Source organism: Otolemur garnettii, unplaced genomic scaffold (genome assembly GCF_000181295.1).
Source record: "Otolemur garnettii isolate 467f Iridium unplaced genomic scaffold, OtoGar3 scaffold00188, whole genome shotgun sequence".
Lineage (NCBI taxonomy): Eukaryota > Metazoa > Chordata > Mammalia > Primates > Galagidae > Otolemur > Otolemur garnettii.
In genome coordinates this window covers 2,273,439-2,281,789 of record NW_003852583.1, presented here as the reverse complement: position 1 = coordinate 2,281,789, position 8,351 = coordinate 2,273,439, and positions in this window count along the sequence as shown.

Genomic DNA, 8,351 nt, shown 5'->3' with positions numbered 1-8,351 from the left:
TCTTCACATCTTAATGCGCATGTTCTGCTCCTTCTTGCTGGATCCAGAGGTTTTCTGTGCTGTGTGCAATGCATGTGCTTGAAACACTGTGGTCCTCACTTATGGTGAAGTGCCACTGTGGTTCCCACTTATGGTGAAGTGCCACAGTGGTCCCCACTTATGGTGAAGTGCCACTTTTTCACCACAGGTGTGATGCAGACGTGGCAGGGGGGCCATGCTGCCCAGGACTCCCATGACTCCTTCGCCCACAAAAGATGGCTGAGTTTTAACTGTTCAGATTCCAGATGCCCTGATACATCCTCCCCAGGAGGCCAGCAGTGCTGGCCCCTCCTGCAGAGCCCAAGATGGGCTCCATCTACATCCCAGCACAGTGTTCATCTAGTAGCTTGGCCAGGGGTGATGCACCCATGTCCCTTTAAAAAGATGGAAGGACAGGACACAAGATTGAAGCTTTCAGCCTGTGAGTGTCTTCCCTGGTGGGCAGGCCTTGCTGCTCAGTGTGAGCAGGGCAGTGACTGGTTATGTGGGCCTGAGGCAAGGGGGACAGGAGGGCCAAGACCCTAGGTGCCTGCAGCTGGGAGGGTCCAGTTGGGGGGTCTCCAAACACCTTGTGGAGGATCCCCCTCTCCCTATCTCTGGGGGACTGCTATCTGGGCGTTGGGTGGCTCAGCGTCACTGCAGGTAGAGAGAGGGACCCATGAGTTCACCTCCTGGCCCATGTCCAGGGACTTGTGTGGCCTCTCGGCTAAGGCTTGTGATGTACAAATCTACAGGACACAGGGCTTTCCAGGCTCCAGCTCAGTCCCACTTCCATGTTATTGGAGATGTTTTTAAACTATTTTTGTGGGGGATATAAATTCAGGCATTTCTCACTGTTTTCATGTAAAAACTCCCTCTCCTTCCCTGCCTTTCTCTTTTCTCTTCCTCTTCCCTCTCCTCCTCCCCCGCCTCCCTCTTTCTTCTGTAGAATCATTAGCTCCCTTTCTCTGAGCACTAATTCTATAAAGTCTTTGGCATAAATTTGTATGGTATTACGTCTCCAAGGGCAAGGTGACATAAATCAAATTGAGTCAGGCTTGATTTTCTGCTTTATATTTTGGGATCTTTGTTCCTATAACCTCACTGCTTATTGATTTAAGATGAATGGTGCTATCTCCAATTTGCAAGTTGCTTCACTGAAGGAGAACCTGTGTTCTGACAGTTCTCCTGAGGACAAGTTTTCTAGAGGTCATTAGTGCAACGTGATCAAAAGTTGTTTTTGAAATCAGATTTATTTCCATTGCTATAAATCTTCATTTTGATGGTAAGAGCTTCCCAGAAATCTTTAACGATCTGTTTCAAATTTTATTCAATAAGATTTGACATATTTTTCAAAGGGTCTTAGAATGATGAGGCAAAAACTGTATTGGATATTGTTGGTATTAAAGGACCTATAGGCCTTACATGTAATTATTTCTTACATTTTGTTCATTTACTTTATGGATTAATTTTATTGTAGAAGAAACAGGCTGCTGATTTCTTCTGGGAAACACATAAGGAGTCCAGATTTTAATATATTCTTTTATTCTGCCAAGAAAACTTCAGGAAGTCACAGCTTTGGAATATATATAACCAGCATCTCGGAATTCATTTGTGGAGTGGTCTAAATTTAATCCATTAGATCAGAATCCTAAAGTTCCATGTATGCAAAAACTCACTTAACTTTAAATTAATTGATAAATAGTTGCATCTTTATGCTTCAAATTATTCCAGAAAGTGCATGGTTTGGCTTTCATTTCTTAGGCAGTTAGTAAAGAATGCTAATTTTAACAAAGAAATTCCCATCAATCTCAAAATCCTTGTCTATTTATCTCTTAGTTATGAGTAAAAATAGATGGGATTAAAGCAGCCAGGCACACAGATGAGCTGAGCCTCGTGGCAGCTAAAGAAATGAAAACCCAGCCCTGAGAGGCTAAACAGAGCCAGTGTTCTAACAGACGGCCCTGAAGTCCCCAGCAACTACGGTGGCAGCGCTCTGTTGGGAGTGTCCCCTGCTGTGCCTCTGCGAGGAGTCTGCCTGGCACCCTCCAGCCCCTGCTGCATGTGGAATCCACGTGGCCTGTCACAGGGCTGCTTCCCAGCTGCTCAGCCAGGCGTCTGGAGGATCCCAGGGAAGGAGACTCAGGATGTAGGAAATGGAGGTGTGTGCACAGCTGGAGCTGGTGTGACCTGGGGCTTTGGGCTGTGGGAGGTGCTGGGCTTCTCAGAAACGGTGATGCTGGACCCCCAGGCCATGGTCAGAGGCCTGAATAGGTCCCCAAACAGGGCCTGGCCACAGGGCAATCAGAGCCAAAAGCAGGGAGTGGTAGGTGTGGCAAGGTGAGGGAAGTGAATGAGGCACTCAGCACTGGGATCCTGAGGGGAGGCCACATGGAGGTCAGAGGCTCACACCTGCTCACACTGCACACCTGGCCTCCTTGAGGTCACAGAGTCCTCCAGGGGCAGAGAACAGGGGCCTGGAAAGTACCCTGCTCACGGCTTCCTGGGTACAGCCAGCACAGGCACTGTGCTTAAGGCCATCAGCATGGGATGGGGCAGCGTCCCCTCTGCAGGCCCCTTGGCTTCCAGACCCTGCTGAAGGGCCTACAGTTTTGGGCAAGGCGGGGCTGGACCCTGAGGGCTCCAGAGTAGTGGGTCTTGGAGGATTTGGGGGCCATGAGTGATACCGGAAAAGTGGCACCCCAGCCAGCTCAGCCGAGCAGGGCCTGGGGGATCTTCCACTTCTGTCTTGGTGGCAGCAGCCGGCAAAAAACCCGGCAGGTTGGGGCAAGCTGGGGAGATTTCTTCCCCCAGAGGCTCCAGTAGAGCTGCGCTGGAGGTCCTGTCAATCAAGGGAAAACTGGTGCCCATCCCTGATTGGTCCATTTTCAATCCTGCTCCTGATTGGTCCATTTTATAGGCCAATCACAGCTAAGCTATTACACCTATATAAGACCCTGAGCAGAGAGCCTGGGGGCAGATTGTCCCAGACCTTCCAGGAAGATAGAGCAGAAGAACAAGACTTCAGCAGACCATCGCAGACCATCCAGAAGAAGAAGCAAGAGCTGTGGCACTTCTAGTGCTGATCCTGCTCTACAAAGAGGCTTGGCTCTTTGTAGGAGTTGTAACACTTGAGCTGTAACTGTAACACTTCTGCTGCTGATCCTGCCTTACAAAGAGGCTTGGCCCTTTCCTGATCTCTGCCCTGCAAAGAGGCTTGGTCATTTGTAAGAGCTGTAGCTGTAACACTTCCGCTGCTGATCCTGCCCTGCAAAGAGGCTTGGCCCTTTGTAAGAGCTGTAGCACATCTATCCTGCTCTACAAAGAGGCTTGGTTCTTTGTATGAGTTGTTTTCATAAGAGTTGTAACACTTGTATCCTGCCCTGCAAGGAGGTTTGGTTCTTTGAGCTGTAAATAAAACTTCACTGTTCATTCTATGGTCCGTCGACTCATTCATCGAATCGTCGAGACCAAGAGCCTGGAAATCCAGTGTTAAAAATCCGGTATCATGAGGAACACCTTCGTGTCTGTCTGCATTCGTAACTGTCGTCCTTCACTATTCACAGAGTGTGTTTTGACATGAACTAATCTGCACTGTTTTCTCAACAGATGCGGTATCAGGTTTCCTGTCCACTAAATAATAACAATAAAAATCTAGACAGAGACTGCTTGAGTGAGCTGTGGCCATGATTTTGCCCAGACTGACAGGACATAGGAAGAGTGATTCTTGCCCCTCCAGGGATGTCCTGACCCCTGACTCCCCAACATCCTATGTCAGGTTCTCCCCATCCTTTCCTATGACTTGGAATGCAGGGAAAGGACCTGGGCTCCTGCATGTGCTGCCTGCCCAGAGCCATCACAATGCTGCTGCTTAGTGAGAGAGAACTTCTTCTTAAAGCTACTCCATTGTGAAGTCCCTGAGGTTAGAGTACATCAGCGGCACCCTAGGGAGCATGCCCAGCTTATTAAGGGCTCAGTAGACCCCAGGCATCCTGCTGAGCATCACAAAGATTATAGTTCACTCCCTCCATGACTTAGAGAAGGAAGTAGCAACACTGTCCTTTTAAGATGATAAAACGGGAGGTGAAGAAAGGTTAGGTGACTTGTCTAAGGTCACAGGGAGACTAGGATGTAAAGGTTCTGACTCTAGAACCCAGGCAATAAATAGTCTGAAGCTCTCAGAAAGGACCTCTGGTCAGTGGGAAGAGGAATAAGATCCTGAATCCTGTCCAGTACTCCCCAGGTGACTTTGTGGAGCTGCTTTGTCCTGGGAGGCTGCAGAGAGATTCCAACACTGGGATGCTGGAGCTTGTGGCTTCAGCGAGTCAGGAGCCCTCAAGCAGTTCCAGGGAGGTTTGGTCTCCAGCATCTGGCTGCCTCCCCAGGGCTGTCGAGTTTCCTATCCAGCAGGTGCTGGATCCTGTATATGATTCTGGCTTCCTTTTGAGGTCTCTTTAGTTTTCCTGGGAACTTCTGTTTCTGTTCTGATTATTTCCACTGATTCCTAAAGAGTCAGAGTTCAGCTCTAGCATAGGAACCCAAGCCCCCATATATATTCTGTGTTATTTATTTGGAGGTGAGTTTACACCACGGAGGCCAGTGCAGGATCTGACTGCAGATGTAGATTGGAGCCAAACTGCCAAAGGGCTTTGCAAGGCAAGGTCCTGATTCCACATTCGCAAAGCTGCTTGGTGTATTGAAGATGGCTGGAGTCGACTTGTCCCAGGAGGTCACAGTTAGGCATGACAACTACTGATCGAGTTTCCAGCTCACAGCTTTGCTGAGGTTGGCTTGTATCCTGTCACATTTTGAGACTCTCAGAGCCAGCCTCTAAGAGCCTACAAAAGTTTTTGAAAGCAATTTCATTTACAGATGACATCAGATTTAAACCAGGATCTGACGAAAGCAGCGTGATTCTAGTCCACCGCTCTGCTTCCCCGCTACAATCTGCTTCTGGCAAACTGTAGATTCAGTTCATTTAATAAGAGGGCTTGACGCTGGCAGGTACTATGGCCTTGTGAGTTCCTCTCCCAGGAAATGGCAGAGCTGATGACATTGGGGACAGCCAGCACCTACCTATGTGGCTGGGTGTTCTGGGGGCCCCTGGGCGGAGCGGTCTGTGCCCGAGGGTTTCTGACTGACATTTCTCATTTGCAAGGTGACCCTGAGCATGGAACCTTTTAATTAGTCTACAGATCCAGCCTGAGTAGTGTGGGTGACTGTCAGTTTCTCTGCCTTCTGCGGCCCTCCGTTGCCATGGCAACACTCTCCTAACAATGGTGTGCGGCAGTCCATGTTCCTGATGGGAACATGAGGTTAAAACTGGTGCTGTCCATGGGTTTGGTGACTCATAGGCAGCACAGTGCCATGCAGGTGGGCAGCAAAGGGAAGCATGTTTACTTTGTAAAGAAACATAATATTTTAAACAGACACATAAAATTGTAGGTACCCGTTTATCATGTGCAACACGATATTTGGAAGTCTATAATGGGATGGTTGAATCTCGCTAATTAACAGATGCATTACCCTACAGTTATCTTCTTTTGGGGTGAGAACACTTGTTTACTCTCCAGCATCTTTGTAGAATACCACATATTACCAGTAACTATAGTCATGTAGTGTGCGACGGGTCTCTTGAACATATTCTTCCCATCTTACTATAAATCTGTATTCTTTGATCAACACCTCCAAGCCCCTCTTCCTCCACCCACTCCAGCCTCTACTATCTACATCTATGAGCTTGACTTTTTGCTGGGTATTTATCCCAAGCAGGTGAAATCAGTGTGTCAAGGAAACACCTGCGCCCCCACAGTCCCTGGAGCACGATTCACTGGCTCTGAGGGGTGGAATCCCCCTAAGTGCCCATCAGCAGAGAGGTGGTGGAGGTGGCATGGTGCGTGCACACAACAGAATACCAGTCATCTTCAAGAAGGAGGGATGGTGCCATTGTTGGTAACATAGACGTTATGTTAAGGGAAATAAGCTAGGCCAGGGAAGCTTGTTTATCTTTAGGATAGAACATAGAAACAAAAGCACCAAACTCTTTAAAACAATTCCTGTGAAGTAGGAAGGCTCCCCACCATGGCATTTTGACTTCAGTAAAATCAACTATTCTCATAGACGTGGGAAGAGCGCTGGCTAATCATTATTAGCAGGTACTCTGTGCCCAGCCCAATCCATTTGTTTATTGACACGGGTCTTATGGAAATGTGATTAAAGACCCAGGATCCATCCAAAAGTGCTAACAGTCTTCTGAGTAGTGTCAATGTCTCTGGTCTTACAAATACATTTCTACCATCCTGTGAGGACATGCCAGGGTGAATATGTCCCAGGGCAGCAGCGGTGCTCTGCAGAAGTCTCTGCCCTTTGACAGTGCTGCTGATGTCCCCATGTCCCCTTCGGACAGTTCTGGAAGGGAAGAAATGGGGTTCTGCAAAGGGAAATTAAAATCAAACCCAGAATGTGGCCTCAGTGCTTCATCCCTGGAGTCCAGCCTCTGAGATCTGAGCCTGGGAAGGTCACTCTGGAGCCTGTGTGATGGTGGCTAAGGACATCACCTCCTTCTAGCTCTTGCCATCGTGTCTTTGCTTTCTCACCAGCTGGACTGAGCATGAGGTGTGCATGCTTTCCAGGGTCCCAGGAGTCCACGGGCTGGGTCTGGGTCTATACCACTGCCTTCTCCTGTCGTGGTCTCCTGCATCTGCCCTGTGGCTGCATCAGTGCTGGGTGGTGCTGGGGCTCAGTGCACCCCATCCCAGAGGGCAATGAAGCTGGGCGCCTTGTCACTTAGTGATGTGGTCTCATGAGGGGCTGTGAATTTCCAAGTGAGTTCTTAGACCGTCAGGGGATGGTGAGGATTGTTTTTACATGGTAAGGGGGCTGCTTTAAGACAGAGGGAAGACTCGTCATGTTGGCACTTAGGAGAGTGTTTCATTAAGTGCTAAATAACTATTGTAATTACATTACCTGCAGCTTACTTGATTATTTAATTTGGCTTGTTGAGGAATTAATTACTATTTAATCAGCACTGCCGTTTAGAGGAGAGGCAGAGACACAGAGGCTCTGTGCTGGTGATGACACACACTGTTCTTTCTCCCAGTTGGATGTGGTCTAACAGCTGGGGGCCAACTTCCTCTTAGTACCTGGGATTCTCTAAACTCAGACGAGTGAGGGCTGGAGCTAGCAGGACATCCGCAGAGCCTCTGGGACACCAGGGGCATTGCCAGTCTCGGTGCCATCACCAGTGGTGTCTCTGGGGCATCTCTCACAGTGAATGCCACGGAGCAAGCCCCCAGGGTCAAGGCTGCCTGAGGTGGGAAACTAAAGTTATATTCTGAAGTGTCTGTGGGCCAGGGTGTCCTGGAGGGCAGGGATGATACAATTAAAGCACTTGCACTTTGCAAAATACACTGACAGGAGAATGAGACGACAAAGCAGACTGGGAGAAAACATTTGCAAAAGGTGTGGGTATGTGGTGCAGGACCTCCTGGTGAAGGGCCCCACTACAGCTCGGACTGTACAAATGTAAACACTGCCACCTGATTGTATGTGCCTTCACATTAACCCCAAATTTAGAAAAATTGAAAAAAGACACATCGGATAAAAGACTACTATACAGGAGGGTCTGACAATTTAGTTCGAGAACTACCCACCATGCTCTCACATTGGCAGCACTGTACAAGCAGCTCAGAAAGGTATCACAGCCTTGGTATGTCAGTGTCCTGCGTTGGGTTTGTGTCAATGTGTGGCGGTGTCTTGCTGAGTGACACTCGTTATTGTTGTGTTTTTGTGTGCCATCATGAGAATGTCAGATCTTGAATTACAACAAACAAACATTCATAAATTTCTCATTGAACTTGGCAAGAGTGGAAGTGGAATCAGGGACATGTTAGTCCTAGTTAACGGGGATAACACTATGAAGAAAACGGCAGTGTCCAAAAAGATGAGACATTTTGTTTGAGTGTCACTGATGAAGAGAGGCCAAGGTGCCAATAATGAGCAGAACTGATGAAAACATTGCAAAAATTCATCAAATTGTGTGTCAAAACTGACAGCAGACTGTGAGAAGCATAGCAGACCAAGTAAACATCAATAAAGAAACAGGAAAGTCTTACCTGAAAATCTTGGCCAACAGCTGATGGCTCTTGCATCACGACAGTGCACCAGCTCACACAGCATTATCTGTGAGGAAGCTTTTGGCCAGTAAACAAATAACTGTAGTGAACATCCTCCCTATTCACCTGATCTGACCTCCAATGACTTTTTTGTCTACCCAAAGAGAAAGGAAATAGTGAAAGGAAGACATTCTGATGGCATTCAGGACCATCAAGGGT